At 35.8% G+C, this 22,000-nt stretch overlaps 1 long non-coding RNA gene across 1 annotated transcript in view; it reads right to left on the bottom strand.

Annotated features, from left to right (window-relative positions):
* Window positions 1-1,616: 1,616 nt before the first annotated feature.
* The window catches only part of LOC106067951 (uncharacterized), a 35,832-nt gene continuing 15,448 nt past the window's right edge, over window positions 1,617-22,000 (bottom strand). Inside the window, exons 2-3 of the long non-coding RNA XR_008778921.1 lie at window positions 4,843-5,002; window positions 1,617-4,653 (exon numbers count right to left, since the gene is read on the bottom strand). This is a non-coding gene — a long non-coding RNA (uncharacterized LOC106067951). The remainder of the gene's footprint in view (window positions 4,654-4,842; window positions 5,003-22,000) is intronic.

Here is a 22,000-nt window from a genome sequence, read left to right as displayed (position 1 = left end):
ACACTCTATAGACCTAGACCTACTTTGTAGAATAGACTGATATGGCCTAGTGACTTCATACAATAGACTGATATGGCCTAGTGACTTCACACAATAGACTGATATAGTCAGTTGACTGAGTACAATTGACTGATATAGTCAAGTAACTCTAAAACTAGACTGATATAGTCAAGTGACTCTGTAGGCCTAAGCTAAAATAGACAAGTGACACTGTAGATCTAGACTGTTGATTGACTGTGATATAGTCCGTGATATAGACTGTTCTAGCTAATTTTTGTAACCTTGTGAAAGCTCAATAGTTTTAGAATACAACTCTTTAAACCAATGTTCTCATGTCTTCAAGTCAATGCCATCAAACTATTAGGAACCATAAACTGTATCTAGCACCAGGCTGTCAACTCAAGATGTCCCTGATATAACTTGGGTTCTCATAACTTACAGTGAATTTACAAAATTGATAGGGCCCTGTTCATCTCATACTGTAAGACCTTGTTTTATTTATTGAACATTTGAGTGCAAGTAACCTTGTAAAAATGTGTTTGGCATCTCAGTTCTTGACACTTGAATCCCAGCCACTTGTGATAGAACCCAATGAAAAAGTTGCTGTTTGTTATTTATCATTCAAATAGTTAAAAGAATTATTTCCTCACGCTTCACCCTCCCCCTTCCATTGCCAGCAATTATTGGTACTCAGACCAACACATGAAAGCCCTATCAACATTATAGCCAGACCAACACATGGGCAGAAAGCCCTATCAACAACATTATAGCCCCAGTTGCTTACCCAAAAATGTTATAAGACATTATCTAAATAAAAAATACATTTTGAGTAGTCTATGTGTTCAGTTCATGCTGGGTATTGAGTGTGAATGTGTGCTGGGTAGTATTGTATTTTGACTACAGGTGTTTTTTTTCCTTCTCATCTCGGTGAAAATAAAAGGTAGCATTTCACTAAACAAAAAAATTGTTGTTGGTTTTTATTTTTTTTTATATACATATTATACTGACTTAAAAAAAAACCCACACTTTTCATTTCCTGTGTTGTTTTTTTTTACACTTTTAAAGAAGTAGGAATAAAGAAAGAGCAAAGAGATTTTTATTGAACAAAGCTGATTACACACATTTTTTTTCCCCCTAAAAGTTAATATTACTTATCTAAGAAGTAGACCCCAGCCTATTATTAGACTATGTCATCCAGAATCAAACATAGGAATGTTGGGGTTACAAATAAATTTGCGTCATTTTTTTTTTTTTTTTATGAATTTCTTTTTATTTTTTATAAATAATAATTGCTATATAATTGTTTCAACTGAGTCCTTATAAATAACACAAAAAAATAATTATTAATATGAAATATTAGTACCAGGCCTTAGTTACTTACAAATATACAAAATTACCCATAAAAAGGCAACTGTATATATATATATATATATATTATGTTAGCTAAATTATATGAAATTTTAACAAGGAAATAAAGAAAATTATTTGTCTTTGATGTTATTTCTGTTTTGTTAATGAATTATATCTATATTGAACCTGACACTACTTTTTGATACACAAAAAACGTTTTCATCACAAAAACATAAAATCAACAATAGATTAGTGATACAACACTATGACCAAAACAAGCATGGCTTGACCTGACAGCCAAAGTTTTATTTTCTCAAGATATCATTGTATAAAAGTCTACAAAATATCACATCTGAAAACAGAAAATAAAGGTAAGCAATAATATCTTCAAACAACAACATTGATAAGATCAATGGGAAATCGGAAAAACATTTGCTGGCAGACCAATGTGACCTGCTCATTAGACAGGGAAATATTCCTCAAGCTTATTTACTTTGACAAAAAAAAATACAAATAACACAAAGTCAAAACAAAACCTGTTTTTGAGTTTAAACTTACATAATAAGTGTTTTAAATAATTGCAAGGAGGGACATCACATACTACTAAAAAGAAGTTTCAGTCAATAGTCTCCCTTGTTCACTGCTCATTTGGTCTTTGAATAATTCAGTTGGAACAGTTACTTTATCTCCATTCATCTAATAGACTTAACACACAACAGTGTAAGCGGATGGTGGACTACACAGCTGGTTAGTCAATAAGTACCTGACAATTAGGAGGACAATGTTATAGTCTAGTGTCTACTTATGCTCAGGTGATGTCTTATTGGGTGCTTATTCTTGCTGGTGTGCCATTTTACACCGGATAGAACTGGTTTGTCAAGGACTAGCCTCACAAGTGTCATATCATCTTATAGTCTAGTGCAGTGATGCCCAAAATACGGCCCGCGGGCCGCACGTTCTTCCATCCGGCCCGCCGAAACGGCTACGTAGAGTATTCACTTTCTTCTACCAAGGCATTTCACATTTGTGCGTTCATGAAATAGGACTATAGAATCTACTAGGAAAAGTGTACGGATCTTTATTTCTTTGTAGAACATGATACCATTGCTAGCCAACATGTTTGTTTTTATAAAGAAAGTCTGGCTGTTGTTTTTTTTAAAAGAACAATAAATTATAAACAGAACTTACTACATTTTTTGAAGTGTAAAGAGAAAATTCAACTATCCCAATAATTCAATGTGAGTACTAGATCCTCGGGTTTCAGGTCAATTTCATTAAGTTTTTGTATCTTTTCCATCACGTGGCCCGCAGATTGAATTAGGTAAGGCATCACTGGTCTAGTGGTTATCATCTTATAGTGTAGTGGTTATATTTATAATGTACCCGTGGGCCCGGGTTCAAGAATATGATATGAAGGCTTAGTGACAAAAAAAAAAACAACAAATCCAGTCCTTACGCCATGGATGCTACGCCCCTGTGAAATGTTTCATATTCGGGCGTTTATTCCGTTTGGGTTTCTGTTTTGTTAAACCTGTTTATCGCGAGCGTAAAGTTTTGTCATCTAAAACTTGATAGTTTATTCCCAGCAAAAAAAAAAAAAAAGTTTTGTCATGCTAAACCTCATTGTTTATTCGAAACCAATTATTTTTCTACCAACAAATATATGATAATTCCTGATGAAAGGTGTAGGCTATGTGTGTGTGTGTGTTCCAGATTTACACTGCGTTACTTTTCCTAGTAGGGTTTTCTACGAGGTGGTGACGAGAAGCCGTCTTGTGGTATTTAGTCTTGGCATAGTAGGGCCCCACCCCACCCGCAGGTCTTGCGTTTAATAGAAGCAATACAACTAATAACAATATCATGAGAACAAATGATAAGAAATGCATAGAAAAGACAGAATCGTATTCCTATTATTATTAGGCCTATTACTTTCGTTTCGTTCTTTTATTGGTTAGCCTCGAGTTCGCTAAAGGCAGACAAATTAAAGTTTGGTTACACATGAAACAGGAAGGAAAGCATGCTCCAGGACATTGGGACTATGGATATCTAATGTTGGCGGCCCATACTCAAATAAGGGTGATATCTGTAAGTAAGTAAGTTTATTGGTTGTATTGCATATTTATGGGTGTGGTTAGTGTACCTCCATTTTGCTGACCTTGATATTGATTTTAAAAACAAGTTGTTTATAGTTCTACAAAACAAAATAAATAAAAAAAAAGTAATAAAAATAAAACACAATAATATACGAACTACTCCTAGATTGGTTAAGTGTAGCGATGTTATCATATTGATACATAAAGACAGGTTTCACTTTAATGACTTATACATATTGTAGACTACTATCTTTTTAAGGAAATTTGTCCATTTAATCACCAATGATTGCATTGATTGTTCGGTCAGTGTATATAACAATCAGTATTTCATGATTAAGTCCCCTAGACGGCTCCTTTATTTAATTTGTTTTTTACTTGAACCGTGTTTCGTTAAGAATTCATGCTAGATTCATTCCATTCGAACCTCCCAACATTAGTGTCTAGTACAACAAAGTTAATGCTCAAAGTTGTTGAGAGAAGTTACAGACGAAATCAAGCAGAATAAGAGACGTCGACAAAAGCACCAAGGAAAGAGCAGTTAGTAAAATGTAGCCTACGTCAATTATCGAACATAGGTTTGTCATTTATAGATCAACTTTTCATAATTTCAAGAAATTACACTCTAAAAAAATGAAATAATGGAATTTTAAATATGTGGAAAATGCCATGTAGGTATAATGATGGAATTTAGTTTCCAAACTTGGTAAATTGCAATCATCCATAGAATTCAACGAAAATTCATGTCCGATTCTTTAGCTCAATACTCAAATGAATGATGATTCATCGATGACCAGGATGATGGAAAGAGACATCGATGACTAATATTGAGTCCCATGTATTACCACACGATGAGATGTTAGCAGAATACAGAAACTTGCTTTGCAATAAGAACAAGACCAGAATCCTCTGCGTGTCTCTCGTCAGCTTCGCTTTTTTTTCTTTCCCAATTTTTTCTTTTTATTTTTCTTTCTTTGGCGTTTGGAGCCCTTCAGTTTTTTGACTACACCGGATGTTTTCTTCGTCTGACCTTTCACCTCAACGGCCTTGCTTTTGTTTCCTTTATTAGTTGACAAGCTTTTAGCAGACGTGATCATGCACTCGTCTGCCAAATGAGCGGTGTTAAAGTTATGAACATAGCTCAAACAATGACTTGAACGGGAGAGTCTGGCAGGTTCGTAAGGACACATACCGTTAACTGTAGACTTTTCATCTAGAAGGGGGGAAAAAGTTACAATGTTATGTTAAAAACAATTGTTAGTTTACAACGTAACATGTTTCTAAGGAATGTTTTAATCTTTTTTCCGAAACTAGAATATAAATTAATGGTATGATTATTCAACATACACTTACATTACGAAGACACAAACACACTCACACACAATACTAAACTTATACGTACTGTCCAGGAAAGAAAAAAAAGAACTTTTTTCCAGGAAAGTTGCTTGTCTGCAAGAATGACTCTCGTCTGTTCTTGACGATACGAAGTAGCAGACGAGCAAAAGTGTTATTCGAATCAGATTGTCAGCCCAGGAGTCCTCCATCCGGTGACCTGTTCAAATCTGTTACAAAAATAAATGAATTAATAATGGACATTTCAATGTCCTGATCAGAGGAATTAGACAATAAAGTAGTTAGGCCTATCTAGCAGAAAATACATAGCCACAATGTTGAAATGGTTAGTAAATCAGATGAGCGCGACTGATCGAGTAAAGTTGTAAAAGATTCAATATTGGTGCCCCCTTTCCTTTTTCCTTTACTGTGGGTTTACATTATACAGATAGCACTATCAAAAATCAAAGTCAAATAAATGTTTATTATGTTTAGAGCAGTGGCATGCGTTTTATTGCCTTAAGCCCTATAAAGAAAAAAAAAAGAGGTGTGTCTTTTTGGTCTTTTTTTTTAAATATAGAAACACATATTTATTTTGTTCACAAGAGATGAATCGAAGTACATAAAATCAGCATATGCGGGTGTGGAGCCCACACAATACTCCACTGCTTTCAATTAAAGCCAAGCTAGTTGAGGACACTTGCGATAATATATAACATGTAATTCTATATTTTTATTAAAAAATAAAAATGAAAAAAATTCGTATCTCTTTAAGAAATATTTTTCCATAACTACTACATTGGGGATTATTACTATAAATTCTAAACGCAGAAATCTCTTTTTTCATTACAATTCGATTTGTAAGATCCGGTTTATGTATTTTTAAGGCAAACTCCGCGATATTTAGAACTGGGAAGAGATCTAAGGAAACCTACAAGGAAAACATAAGAAACTAAAAAAATGAATATTGGGAAAGTTTTTGAAAAATAAAATCTATAATTATCTAGGTCGTCATAATAAAAGATCGCTGCTGCCAACTAAGAAATAGTTGTTGTTGTTTTTTGTTACAAAAGAAGGAGCTTAAAATTTAATTTACTTTGCTAAAACTAAAAGTGTGGAAAAAATGTAGGCTACTTTTTAAAATGCACGGAATATCAATACTTCTTATATTCTATACACCAATACATGAACAAGCTATTTAGAACTATTTGCTGTAGATGAGAATCCCCAATAGAACATCGTCGCAAATTCAACGTCTGATAACTCTCTATGACTGATGTAAATATTAACATAATTATCTAATCTTGTCTTTCAAAAACTCGATTATAAATATATTTTTTTTCTTTTTCTTGACACAAGTAGCATGGGTTAAAAACCTTCACTAATGGTGCAAATGGGAGGGTGAAGATGGACTGTCCAGTGCTTATAAAGACCCATCTGCTAACAGGAGTCAAAGTAATCACACTGTTCCTTGCGCTAGTTACGTTTCACCTGCTGTGCATGTTTGGTACATTTTCACTCTGCGTATCTAAAAATGTAAAAGGGTTGTCTTGTCCCAATATTGTTTGTGTACCACAATAAACTTACGGTTCTGTGCTAGTCTCACCATTGACAGTGCATCTTGTTTGACAGCACAACTCTCGTTGACAACACATCTTACATTGACAGCACATCTTACATTTCAGTACATATTATATTAACAGCAAATCTTACATTTCAGTACATATTATATTGACAGTACATCTTACATTTCTGTACATATTACATTGACAGCACATCTTACATTTCAGTACATATTACATTGACAGCACATCTTACATTTCAGTACATATTACATTGACAGTACATCTTACATTTCTGTACATATTACATTGACAGCACATCTTACATTTCAGTACATATTGTATTGACAGCAAATCTTACATTTCAGTACATATTATATTAACAGCACATCTTACATTTCAGTACATATATTGACAGCACATCTTACATTCAGTACATATTGTATTGACAGCAAATCTTACATTTCAGTACATATTATATTAACAGCACATCTTACATTCAGTACATATTATATTGACAGCACATCTTACATTTCAGTAGCCTACATATTATATTAACAGCAAATCTTACATTTCAGTACATATTACATTGACAGCGCATATTACATTTCTGTACATATTACATTGACAGCACATCTTACATTTCAGTAGCCTACATATTATATTGACAGCACATCTTACATTTCAGTACATATTATATTAACAGCACATCTTACATTTCAGTACATATTATATTGACAGCACATCTTACATTTCAGTACATATTGTATTGACAGCACATCTTACATTTCAGTACATATTATATTGACAGCACAACTTACATTTCAGTACATATTACATTGACAGCACATCTTACATTTCAGTACATATTGTATTGACAGCACATCTTACATTTCAGTACATATTATATTGACAGCACATCTTACATTTCAGTACATATTATATTGACAGCACATCTTACATTTCAGTACATATTATATTGACAGCACATCTTACATTTCAGTACATATTACATTGACAGCGCATATTACATTGACGAAATATATGACTGTTTAAAAAAAAATAGTTAAGCCTACATTGTCTATCAGCTATCAATCACATGCCCTGTCTAAAATCTCGTCGAATTAGACTGAATTTGAAAAGTGCGGTGTTAGGATCATAAGTTCTCCATTACTAAGTGTCCATGATCACACTTACATGAACCCTGAATGACTTCTGTCATATCTTTATGGGCTGCCGTCTGGGCCTACAAAACATCATAACAAATTGCGGCCCGATTCGTTTACCTTCTATCTGTCATATCTTTACGGGTCGCCTCTGAGACTTCAAAACAGCATAACAAATTGCACCCCAACTCGTTTATCTTATTAATGCCATTCATAGGGAGACGCCATTGATATTTGAAGTCAACGACGACACAATATTAAGTCAAGTAGCTTGACGTAACACTGTTGATCTTTGTCTCGGGCACATAATGAAGGGTGTGGCAGTGTCGTCTGCCAATACAAATGGCTTGATCCTCATCCTTGACATTAGTGCTTGTTGCACGTCTCACGAAAAACAAAAAACTGTTACTACGTTCTCCACTTGTTGCTTATTGATTTGTGGTCCTACATCCTGGTCCTACATCCTGGTCCTACAAGCAGAGAGTCTCAAGAGCGTGATGGAAACCAAAGAATCACTGCAAATAAATCACTGCGTTTCAAATTGAACATTTTATTGAATTTAGAAATGAAATGTTGACAAAGAGCAACTCTCCTGTAAGTCCTTAGCATGGCTTTAAAATGGACGCCAGTATCGGAGGTATAGACAAGTGTCAGAAGTTGTAAATACATCGGAGCTATGGTGTCAGGGGAAGAAACCAACAATAAACTACTGGCCAGAATCGCACCAGTATGCATGACTGAATGCATGACGCGTAGGACGTAATCATCTTCTTTTTTTGAAGTAGGCCTAACTTCTGTACTATATAAGAAGTTAAGTCCACTTCCAAAACTCAAAACAATCTAGAAATACCAAAAGGCTTAACCCTGGACACTAAAATTAGCTCCCAAGGTGAAGGCCACATTGTAATATGCTTGCAAACCTTGGCCGCTGACTCCAGAACTAAAGAGGAGGATATTAACAATGGAATTGAGATGCTACAGAAAGATCCTAACAATGGAATTGAGATGCTACAGAAAGATCCTAGCTATGGAATTGAGATGCTACAGAAAGATCCTAGCTATGGAATTGAGATGCCACAGAAAGATCCTAACAATGGAATTGAGATGCTACAGAAAGATCCTAGCTATGGAATTGAGATGCTACAGAAAGATCCTAGATATTACATATTAAGACTGCATCACAAACGAAGAGATTAGAAACAGGATTAATACAGAGATTGGACCGCACGATAACCTGCTAAAAAAAAAACTATCAAAACCTATCAAAAAACTAAAACTCTATGGCCATATGAAAAGGTCCTCGTGGCTACCAGTAAACACAAGAGCCAAACACTAGACACAGAAAACGTTTGAAAGACAACACAAAAGAATAAATGAGCCTGTCATTGAAAGAGATTCTCATTTTTTTAAAAACTATAATTCTCAACAAAAATGTGGCTTTGGTCTTTTTATTTTGAACACACATCAGTGGACATTCTCGCACGTCTTCAATAAAGAGTCAAATATATATATATATATATAGTGTTGTAACCCTGCCTTGCACCAGTGCTTGAGGTGCGCACTAGCGCACTAGTGAACGTAAACAGGAAGACGCTAGAAGAGAGACAATAACAGTGCATCAGGGATTGTGAAGAGTCTGAATGCTTGGAAACTAAGAAGCCAGCTTTGTGCTGCCTGAAGGTTGTAGACGGGACCTGGAGCGAAGCAGGGAAGGCTGTCGTTGGTCCACATTCGGGTTGCTGTCTAAAGGACTGGTAAATTAGTAGCAAGACTCTGAGGAAGTTGAAGAATGTTATGTGTTTATCCTAGTGAATAAACACCTGTCTTTATTTCCTGTGAAACTGTGTTGAGTTGTCTGCCTTTACGTTGAGTGCCTAGCCTAGAGTTACAACAATATATAAGAAGACGTTATGGAACATTTTGTGCACTTCCTATGTAGAAACCATTAGCTGGATTTCTAAAATTAATTTGCTTATAATACTCAAAAAAAATATTAATACACAATAGTAATTAATATTATAGTCAAGATTACTGTATTTTAATGTTGCCACTTCTGGGTCTATATTACCAAACTAAAGTGGTCTATACTGTGAGTAGACTTATACATTGTATAACCAGGATTTTTTTTTGGGGTGGGTTTTTTTTCAGTGCAAAGTAATCACATAAAAGGTATTTAGCTTAACAAAGGAGGAATTGTCTTTAAACATTTTTTTTATGTTACTTGTTAAAAAACATGCTTCTACATTCTATGAAATGCATCGGAGGCAGTCGATTAGTTAAAGTTGTTCCAATTTTTTTTTTTTAAATTGAATAAACTTTTTTTTTCTCAATTCATTTAGTTAAGTTCCTTGTTTGTGGCTATTTCAATAAGATACTCCTGTATTAGTATAAATTCACCTATGGTTAGAATGTAGGCATAAGTGTGTTCACTTTGCAAAAGGGTTCAATTCCCAGTTTGGAAATCCAAGTGAAGAATGTCTTAAAATCTTTGGTTTAGATTGTCATAAGCAATAGACGTAAACACTGAGTTGATTACTATTCAAAGTATCCGATCGGTTCAACTGGCTTTTAATTGTATACAATTATCATCATTATGTGGAACCCCTTCGGTCGTCTCAAGGACCCATGGGGGTCCGCGGACCAAAGTTTGAAAACCACTGTGACTTTATTTAAAAATGCAACATAATCATGACTTGATACTTGATAGGATTCCAAAGTCAGAATCACAGACCTAGTGGTCAGCAACTGTTTCAGATTTTTAAACCACTGTATGAACAAGGATACCACAAACTCTGTTTACAGAAACAGATTTCAATGTTATATCTTATAAGTTATATTCATTGTAAAGAAGTTGTTGACTGCTTTTATGTCTTTTTATTTGGTACAATGTGGATTCATTGTCCTAATGAGCCTCATCAGAATTAAAAGAAATCCACTCGAAATGTGTGCTTGTTGGACCTGGCATAAATACACTCATAAAATGTCTTTAATCTCATCCTGGTAAACAAAAAATATTATTCCAATAAACACTCCTTCCACATTTTTTTTTTACATTAGTTACCTATATACCAAACACTCATGTAGCTTTTCCTCGTAGGGGCCCGTGGATCGAAAAAGTTTGAGAACCACTGGTTTAAGTTCTAGCCTAAGTAACAATCATCATCGCTCTCATCTCTTCAGTTAACTGGCCCCTTCCATGACCCAGTGAAACCTGAGGATCTAGACTCTAGACAATGATATTGATAGGGAGTGTAAGAAACGTGACAATGACATTGACAACATCAGGGAGTGTAAGAAGCGTGACAATGATATTGACAAGACCAGGGAGTGCAAGAAGCGTACATGACAATGACATTGACAACATCAGGGAGTGTAAGAAACGTGACAATGACATTGACAAGACCAGGGAGTTAAAGAAACGTGACAATGACATTGACAAGACCAGGAAGTTTAAGAAACGTGACAATGACATTGACAAGACCAGGGAGTTGAAGAAACGTGACAATGACGAGTGTCTGAGTACAGGAGACAAAACCTTCCAACTACAGCCACGACTGGATTGTCATTGATCTCAAGCCAACAATCAATGGGCTTGAACGTCGCGTCGAGCTGTTAGGATCTGATGGCGTGTACACAAACTAAAGCGTACACTTATGTGGCTGTTAGCACTTTCACTCAGTGCGGAGGCGTATTAGCCTACTTTTAGTTCACTGGGAAAAGGAAAAGGGAGGGGGGGGTAAATATATAGGGAAAAATATTCATTTAACAATACTGACAGACCCATCTCATGACCCATAGTGGACGTGTTGTTTTGACAACAGGTTTTAACAGAAGAAAAAAGGGGGAAACATGGGTGGGGGAAAGGGAGGGGGAGTCCATATCGCCTTGAACTGTTGGAAAGATTCGCCTCTGGTTGGGGAGAACATTTCCGTCAAGTTCTTTACTTTGTTTAAATCTATACTATTTGTTTTATTTAGGACGCTAGTGTAAAACAAATAGAAATAGTCTTCAGAAAAAGTAACACAGGACCAACATCCCTGAAGTAAAGTTGAAGTGTTCTTCAGTTTTGCAGACGTAGCTCTAACGTGTCAAGTATCGAAGCATCCAGTCTAATCAGGCCCGGATTTACGGCACTCCAAGGCCTCACACTAGAAAAAAAAAAAAAGGGGGGGGGGGGACTAAAAAGTAAAAAAAAAAAATTAAACTGAATGTAAAAAAAACAAGATTACAAAGACAGTTTGTGTGGAAACACAAACTCAAAATCGGCCCCCGAAGTGGTCCACCCAGGCAGACTTCAATATTTTCAGAAAGAACATCCAAATGAAATTATATCAAAGACAAATGAGAGATAAGAATGGAGAAAGAAGGTTGACAGATCTTGTGTAGTGCCCCAACGGTACAGCAGATCAAAGGATAGGTGCAAGTGAATGTAAAGTTAGATATGAACCTGGCCTAACTAGTTCCCCTTTCAGACCTTGTGGTCATCTGTTTTTGTGGCCTACGGTTAACGAGTGTGTCATGTAGCCAGCACAACGACCAACCGCCTTTACTTTTCCCCAACTAATATCAGTTACCCATTGGAGCTGGGTGGACTCAGAGGCGCCTAAGGATTCCGAAGTTTAAAATCCCAGTCTTCACCAGGATTCGAACCCGGGTCCCCCGGTTCGGAAGCCAAGCGCTTTGCCGCTCAGCTACCGCGCCTCTTCTGGCCTAACTGAAGTCTTATTATTGATGTAATTGATAGAAAATACTCAATCTCTTATTCGAATTGTCAAAAAAATTTTTTTTAAAAATCGTATGTCTTTTGGATGATAAAGGATCACGAAAATGACGTTTACAAGATTACTATTCGTTTTAATTTAGGTCTAACTTATAATACATACTAATTAGCTTTTCTCTTTAAAAATCTGCTTGCATAACTGATTTTAAAAATTAGATTTTTCGCTTTCAGAAAAAAAAAAGTAGCCGTTGCATCAGAACTTTAAATGGTCTAAAATATTGTATGTCGGATTTTCAATATCTTTTCCAGTTTACGAGATCTAAACGGGACGGACGGACAGACGGACAGACATTTCACACAAAACTAATAGCGTCTTTTCCCCTTTCGGGGGCCGCTAAAAAAGGAAAGACTACGAAATTTAATAAGTTAAATATGCAAGCACTCGTATTAAGTGCATAGTTTCATACAAATCTTTATAAGCTACTATGGTCAAAAAAAAACTACACTTACTTATATCCGGTCCTACATGATTTAGCAGATCATCAGTTAAACTAGTTCTAATTCTCTTACTAATCACTAATTATATATTTTGAGTTGTTGTTTGAATTAATCGTTGAAATAGAAGAAACGTTTGAATTAATTCTAACGCCCCCAGAAACAAACTTCTCAAAATTTTAAGAAACAAAGAAGAAGCCATTTTTACCTTTTGTTTTTGTACCATTAAAGAAAAAAAAATGGAAGAATGGATGGAAGGAAATAAGGAAGGAAGCCTCTCTGAGACCACAGAACAGTAACAGGAAGAAAGAAGGAAGGAAGCCTCTCTAAGACCACAGAACAGTAACAGGAAGAAAGAAGGCCCAGTTCGACTGAAAGAAACGTTGCTTACGACAGTCAATGTGACAGATGTGAAGACTTATGAAGACACAGCAGAAGGATCGATGTGGATATCTAAGATCTAGTCTATAGAGGTTACAGTTTCTACATTTTAGAGCTGAATCAATCAAAGAAAAAACAAATTTCAGTGTTTTAATTTATCTGAATTATCTGAAGTTTACTTAAACCTGACCCATGCCAAGAAATGAAACATCACTTTACACACACCCACAAAGACACACTCACACACATGCATGGATAAAAAGAAAAATAATTCTAGCGTGTAACAAGGTCCATCTTTAATTGGAGTCGCACGTCAAGACTCGAAAACTGTCAGCAGACGATCAAGAGAGTGACATAAGCTTTGGATAGAGCAGAATACCATGAAGATCTGTATTGATTTTCTACCAATGGTGCCTTCATGTCCCGAGGCCTTTGAATAAAGGAGAATCTAGAAATTTGTTGATAGCAGGAGAATGTCGATAACATTTTTGTATAGATAGAACCAATAAAGAGAAAATAAAAAACAGACATTTTCTAATAGCGTCAGCTATCACTCCACTATTCAGTCCCCTAGATTACCTAACGCATTGCTAGGGTTAATATTACCCGATACCAAACACACATTGCCAAGTATTAAGAACAGAAGTATATATGCAAAGGCCTGATTGATTAATTCACTCACCACTCACCTATCACAAATTACTTCACTTGCGGTGGACAAAAGAAAACGAACATTTGGACTAGTATTACTAACCGCATGTCTAAAACTACTCAGCAGTTTTCATGATTGAAACTTCAGCGGTTACATTGAGATAACACACAAAAACTTTTCGACCCATTATGTTTGTTTAAAGCCGACAAATAAAAAGATTTTACTTTGAAGCAATAGTAAACATCATAATGTATGTAATAGCACTGTTTGGTTCGTATCTTTCTTTTATAGACAGTATAAAAACGTAATAGATACTAGATACTAGATACTAGATAATAGATAACAGATAATAGATACTAGATAATAAATACTAGATAATAGATACTAGATACTTGATACTAGATAATAGATACTAGATAATAAATACTAGATAATAGATACTTGATACTAGATAATAGATAATAGATACTAGATAATAAATAATAGATAATAGATAATAGATACTAGATACTTGATACTAGATAATAGATACTAGATAGTAAATACTAGATAATAGATACTAGATAATAGATAGGGCCTACTAGATAATAGATACTAGATACTAGATAATAGATACTAGATACTTGATACTAGATAATAGATAATAGATACTAGATAATAAATACTAGATAATAGATACTAGATAATAGATAGGGCCTACTAGATAATAGATACTAGATAATAGATACTAGATAATAGATAATATAAACTAGATAATAGATGCTAGATAATAGATATTAGATAATAGATACAAGATAATAAATACTAGATACTTGATACTTGCTACTAGATACCAGATAATAGATACTAGATAATAGATACTAGATAATAGATAATAGACAATAGATACTAGATACTAGATACTAGATAATAGATAATAGATACTAGATAATATATAATAGATACTAGATAATAGATAATACATACTACATACTAGATACTAGAATTCGATTGTTCAAGGAATGTATGGAGGAACATCTACTTGTGCGTCTCTCTATTCTTATAAGAATAAAATGGGGGGGGGGGGGGGGTCATTATCAAAAGAAAAAAAAAGTATAGTCTGGGAGCAAATCAACGGGCGTAACTGGTGGGCAATGTTAGTACAGGAATATTTCTCATCGAATTCATTCACCTTTACGCCAAATTGGTACGAAAATTAAATTAGGCGGATACCTGACTGATTCGGGGGGACTCCCCACCCTAACGCAATGCTAATGCAAAGTGTTATTGCGTCACCAGTTCCGCTGATTGTTCCACACGAAAAGTATATTAACAGTATATTTATACTCTTCCCTTTTTGTCATCTGTCATGTGTAAAAATAACTTTGATGTCATAGACTCGATTCCCATAGCGACCTACCACGATGTAGGCCATTAGCTAGTGTTTGCTTCATAATACACGTGAAACAGAAAAATGCCTAAACAAGGGACATAAGTATTGAAGTACTGAGTTCAAAGAATAGAGAATTAGAACTGGAGATCTGAGCATGTAGTCTCAAGATTTGGGTAAAGAGACTGGAGCCTACATAACCGAAAGAAGTATTGAATGAAATGTTCGGATGTAATTTAATTGTAATCTTAATCAAGATATTATATACATTTTTAATTATTTCCCCCTAAATATTGAAGACAATCTGCTCCTATCATTGCCCGTTTGAAAACCTTTAAGGCTCAGGCTATTTCAATTGTTATAACTTTAAAATTGCTCTAGGATTAAATACAAAGTTGAAAAACTTCTAGAAAGCTAATTGTAGGCCTATCTATTGTAAAAAGTGTCTCCAACACATTCTAAGATACTCCATTCCAGGCATTTAGTTTTCATGGTCAATACAGTTTTAGTTTTATATTCACTCTGTCTCAACGTGTACTTCACCAAAGACACTTTTAGGGGTTCAAGCGGATTCTCAATCTACTCTTCATCTCTTGTAATTAAATTAGATTTGTATATACAGTGAAATCAATCAATAGAAATTGTGTTTTTAATTAACTTAATTGAACACTGATCAAACTGTTTGCCCTTATCTGGTCAACATGACATTTTCATACTAACTGCCAATCAACCCAAAAGCAGAGGTGGACAATCTGGTTGGCTAGGCCACCGACCAGGACTCGGATGTGAAGGGCCTGCGACATTAGGGTTTGTTTGTCTCCATCGTTCCATTATACACGTCTGCAGGGCCCCGGAAATGAAACTCACCAAAGCCCCGCGTACAGCTAAGGTCTTCTTGTTGATTAGAACATCAAACCGTGACAAAACAGTACTTGGAGACATCTCTGACATATTACCTGAGTGACTAGGTATGTAAACAGTCATTTAAAACGCTTTTCTGGATGTTAGGAATTTGTGTTTTTTTTTCGCGAAATACGCTCTGAGTATCAAGATGATTTAATAAGTGGTAATTCCCAAATAATAATTGTAAAAAGTTCACACTATAATTTAAAACTAAGATCATGTTGAGAACACAATTCAAACATTGCCTACTGTAAATATTTTTTAAAAAAGGAACAATCCCTAATGATACTTTTTTTTTACACCCTTAACACTCTAATTACACCGGCTACCACAATAGATAACAGATAACTTTGACATCATAAAGTGAACATTCTTTGGTTCAAACTTCAAAAAGAACAGAGAGTATCCTGGCGTGTGACTCCATTCAAAGCCACTGCACCAGATGGCCTCGAGATAGCCTACTGCGTAAACATATCAAAGAGGAGGCTAACTGGTCGGCCCGTTATGTCAGTTTGGAGCGCTGGAAGATTGTGTTTGGATGTGTACGTGGTTCTGTTTGTGGTCCGAGTGTGGACATTGAAGTGTATGTGTGTGAGTGTGTGTTTATTTTGATAATAATTACATCCGCGCAGTTAAAGGTAGTTCGTCTGAAGACAGGTATTGGTCCACAAACTCTTGAACACATGAGGACAATTAGTCCGATATTTTCGATAGACGGGGTGACCATAAACTGAACTGGTCCAGGTTGTACTGACATGAAGTAATGAAAATAGGAGTCCATTATCAGGAAAAAAAAAACATTAAAAAAAACAATAACTGAAGTACAGCTAATAATTGATAGTTTAGGTCTACACATTGTGAATCGCTAACATATTTTTTTGTAAATTATGTAGTTGTATGAAGGTTTTTAGTGCGATCATTGAAGAGGAATTCGTTGTCTGTCATTCAACGCTCTGGGCTGTAAAACTATAAATCTAGATCGCAAGTGTTAATTATGATTATTGATATAGGCAAGTGATTATGATTATTGATATAGGCAAGTGATTATGATTATTGATATAGGCAAGTGATTATGATTATTGATATAGGCAAGTGATTATGATTATTGATATAGGCAAGTGATTACGATTACTAGAAGTGGATGGAATGCGAAGGGGTTAGATTAGGATGAGATTGAACAGTCTGAGGGTCGGGTTCCTTTTAATATAAGTTATTTTTTAATTCCAACGCTCTCAGAGTGAAAGAGAGAGAGAGACAGACAGAAATCTTGGCTTCAACCGAATATAGGTAGCTTTTAGTTGTTTATTACATACATGGTATCAATAGCTAAAACTGTAATCGATGCACTGGCGGATCCAGGGGGGGGGGGCGGTAGGGGCGATCGCCCCCCCCCCCCCACTCGGCCGACCCCCCCCCGAAGGGGGGGCGGACGAATTTTAGTATAGAAGTCACACAATTTGTATACGAATTTATTACTTATGTTAATAATATATACTAATTATTTATATTTCAAACTATGTTTAGATTATTTCGCCCCCCCCTCTAGTATGTTGGCCGATTAGGTGGGGTCGGGAGGGGGCGATAGCATCAATCCGCCCCCCCCAACCATAAACTTTTGAGTGGGGGGGGGGCGGTCCAATTTATTTGTAGAAATCACAGCTTGCCAAAAGAATCAATTAAATATCTATATGATTAAAACTTGTTATTGATATTTTAACCGATCTTTATATTATGTCGTTCCCCTGTTGTCCGATTGGTGTGTGTGGAAGGGGGGGGGGGCGAAACCTCTACTGCCCTTCCCACCTAAACCCTTTGAGTGGGGGGGGGCGGTCCTACTTTTATGGAGAAATCATAGTTTGTGAGCAAGATTAGTTGCATTGATATATAAATTTGATATTATGTCGCTCTCCTTCAGGTATCTTGGCCGATTCAGTGGGGTAAGGAGGGGGGGGGCGATTGCATGTACTGCCCTCCCTGCTCTAGCCCTCTGAGTGGGGGGGGGGCGGTCATATTTTTATGGAGGAATCATAGTTTGTGAACAAAAATAGTTGAATTTCTATATAATTGATATGTGAAACCATTTGTATATTATGTCGCACCACACTCTAATCTCAAATTTTATGATTAGTAAATATAAAAGTAAAAAGGTGGAAGGGGCCATACATGCACTCTCCTTTCCCTCATCGGACGAAGCAATAATTTTTCTTTTTGTATTATAGTTAAGAAATTACAAAATGTAAAAAAAAAATCAGCCACTAATATAATTTATATATGCTATAAATTAAATTCTCGTATCGAGTGGCCCCACCCTTATTCTTTAATGCCAAATGCAATCATTAGCAGAAAGTATAAAAAGGAGCGAGGATAAATCGTTTTCATTCTACCGCCCCTCCCATTTCCAGAGTTTATGTAATTTCACATGAATTTATCATAATTATTTTAAGAAAGACTTTGCTTTGGAAAAGTTAGAGTTCAAACAAAATTTTCAGTATAAGAGTCACGATTGAGATGAGTAGCCTTTTTTCCAACCTCTACTCAATCTAATATTTTTCTAGTTAAATTTGGGACTATAACTCACAATCTATGCTTGAATTTTATTGAATATTATTTATCAAATTTTTTTTTTCGGCGGCGATCCTCAAAGCCTTAATCTAAATATGTGGGGTATCTGATCTTTTCAAGGAACAAATCGGTTTTATTTGCAATGTATTAAGGTCGTCTACATTCAAATTAGAATATTTTTGAAGTACAATATTATTCAAAAGGTCCTTTTTTAATAGGATGAATAATGAGCTTTAGGAGAATGCGTTTCTTCAGCGAAGAATGCAAGAAAACGCTTTTAGCGTCGGGGCTTTGCCCCGAAACTCACTGATGGATAGTGAGCTGTAGTTGTCAGGAGCAGGCGTTTCTGCAGTGAAAAATGCAAGAAAACGCTTTTTGGCGTCGGGGCTTCGCCCCGAACTCCACTGATTAATAATGAACTGTAGATGTCAGGAGAATGCGTTTCTTCAGTGAAGAATGCATGAAAACGCTTTATGCGTCGGGGCTACGCCCCGAAACTCACTGATGAATAGTGAACTGTAGATGTCAGGAGCAGGCGTTTCTGCAGTGAAAAATGCAAGAAAACGCTTTTTGGCGTCGGGGCTTCGCCCCGAACTCCACTGATTAATAATGAGCTGTAGATGTCAGGAGAATGCGTTTCTGCAGTGAAAAATGCAAGAAAACGCTTTATGCGTCGGGGCTACGCCCCGAACTCCACTGATTAATAATGAACTGTAGATGTCAGGAGAATGCGTTTCTTCAGTGAAGAATGCATGAAAACGCTTTATGCGTCGGGGCTACGCCCCGAAACTCACTGATTAATAATGAGCTGTAGATGTCAGGAGAATGCGTTTCTTCAGTGAAGAATGCATGAAAACGCTTTATGCGTCGGGGCTACGCCCCGAAACTCACTGATTAATAATGAGCTGTAGATGTCAGGACAATGCGTTTCTTCAGTGAAGAATGCATGAAAACGCTTTATGCGTCGGGGCTACGCCCCGAAACTCACTGATAAATAGTGAGCTGTAGATGTCAGGAGCAGGCGTTTCTGCAGTGAAAAATGCAAGAAAACGCTTTTTGGCGTCGGGGCTTCGCCCCGAACTCCACTGATGGATAAAGAGCTGTAGATGTCAGGAGAATGCGTTTCTGCAGTGAAGAATGCATGAAAATACTGAGAAATACTGCTTATTTATTCTTATATATATATATATATATATATATATATATATATATAAATATATATATATATATAAGAATAAATAAGCAGTATAAATATATATATATATATATATATATATATATATATATATATATATATATATGTGTGTGTGTGTGTGTGTGTGTGTGTGTGCTCTACGCACGTTTATGTATAGGGTTAGGGTTTACTGGGCGTTAGGGTTAGGGTTTGGAAAAAAATCGCCCCCCCCCCACTCCAAAGTTCTGGATTCGCTAGTGAATCGATGTAATAAAATAATATAGAATATTACATTAGATGTTCACAAAGTTCAACTCTCTCACCACCATCCTATACCCCCCTATCTCACTATTTTAGCTTCTGTTTTTTTTCCTTCAGTAAAGTAAGTGAGGAGTGCCTGGGGGGGGGGGGCTGTCTATGGAATTTAAAATGTATTCCCTTCCTCCATCCAACCTTGACCTTCCCTTGCCTGGACATGACGTCCCCATTAGATGATATCAGATGAGCTCGCGTGCCAGTGTGTCTGTGCTAGCGTCTGTAATGAGTGCTATGTGTCAGATTGTGTGATACAACAGGATCCTTAGACCGGACATAGACACCCCCTACCCTCTCTGACCGGAAATGGACATCCTCCTTTCAGACCGGACTCTCAGACTCCCAGACCGGACATGGTCTCTGGAATGTTCGACTTTATCAATTAGGGATGTAATGAGAGAAGTTTTAGTTCATTTCTATTCTGAGACACTTTTGTAACAGGGTTGAGAGATGGAACTTGTTAACTAAGACAAAATAACATCTGGCTAGCAACAAGGACGAGCTGAAGAAAATTGTATCCTCCCCTCTCCCCCAAGAAACACACATGGTCATAATTATTTAATCATTTTTTTAAAATCTATTATAGAAATACATTTTATGTATAGTACTGCCACCATCTCTCTCTCTCTCTCCTGTGACCTCCAAAACATCCAGTGACATAGCAACTGTAGCGCGAAGGTCCCACGATGCATAGGTAACGTTGTATGAAAATAGGATTGTAAGAATTTAAATGTTGCAAATTCTGAAATTTTTCTTAATTAACAACCTGTGTCTTTTTTTTCATTATTAAATTAGAGTTTAGGCATAATATGATAGAACAAAAAGAGGGAAATACAAAATCGATATAGAACTTATGGCTAGAGTATGAAATCTATTCAAGGGAGGTAACTCTTACATTGCCATTATAGTGTTTCACGAAATACGACTAGATCAAATTTAAAAAAAAATTAAATAAAAGTAAATGTAATTTAAAAGTAAACAAAAACTAAACAATTTCTACACATCCAAAAATGAATCTCAAATATAAATATTTATTTAAATTATTACTGTAATTCTCGGCTTGTGAAAATAATATTATATATTCACAGTTGGTTCATCTCTTTTAGTAACAGTTGGGTTGCTATTGCAAATATAGAGAAAACTCATAAGATCCAAGATGGCGGATGCATTATCTGTAATCTAGATCTAGTGAATTATAATGCCTTGTTTCTAGGATTTTGGACGCTTTTTGCTTCTAGCCTCTGAGTTTTGATTGCTCCCAGGTTTATTTGTCAAGGGAGCATATCGATATAGTTGAATTTTCAGATTGCAGTGTTAATTTTTGCGTTCTTCTTCATATTTTTATTTCCTTAAAGCCGGTCGCGTTCCAATCGCGTCATACTTCCTTTATTGTTCATTTCCTGTTCCTTTTGTTATTGTTGTGCATTTATCCAAAGAATGTCTTATCCGACGTTTTTGATTGAAAAGGACTTAGAGGGTGGTCTTGTCCACCCGAAGGGTACTCTCCTGTTGAAACTATCTGGCAATAACGCCATGAAATCCTCTATTGGGAGCCTTCTAGAGGCTCTCAAGTTGTCAGCTGCTGAAGTAACAGCATTATATAGGCCCCAAAGATTCCTATGATGATAAAGCTAAAATTGAATAGCGCAAATTCTGAGGTTTCCTTTAAAAAAAAAACAAAAAAAAACTCATAACTTTAAAGTCTGGAAATTTACTTTATGCTAGAAAACTACTGTCATTGCTAATTCCTGTGTTAGTTAAACAATCTATTCGCATGTCTTATTGATTGCAGCATATAAAGTGAAGCGCATTGGAAATATGACTAAGAATATGTAAGCTTTTATTAAACTTTTAAAATCCTTGTCTCGCAAGGTGAATGCCAAAGATAAGAATATCACTGATTTCTTGGACAAGAAACCTCAAAAAGCA

The sequence above is a fragment of the Biomphalaria glabrata genome, chromosome 1 (genome assembly GCF_947242115.1).
Source record: "Biomphalaria glabrata chromosome 1, xgBioGlab47.1, whole genome shotgun sequence".
Taxonomy (NCBI): Eukaryota; Metazoa; Mollusca; class Gastropoda; family Planorbidae; genus Biomphalaria; species Biomphalaria glabrata.
The sequence above is the reverse complement of the archived record's forward strand: the minus strand, read 5'-3'. Positions and strand labels throughout refer to the sequence as shown.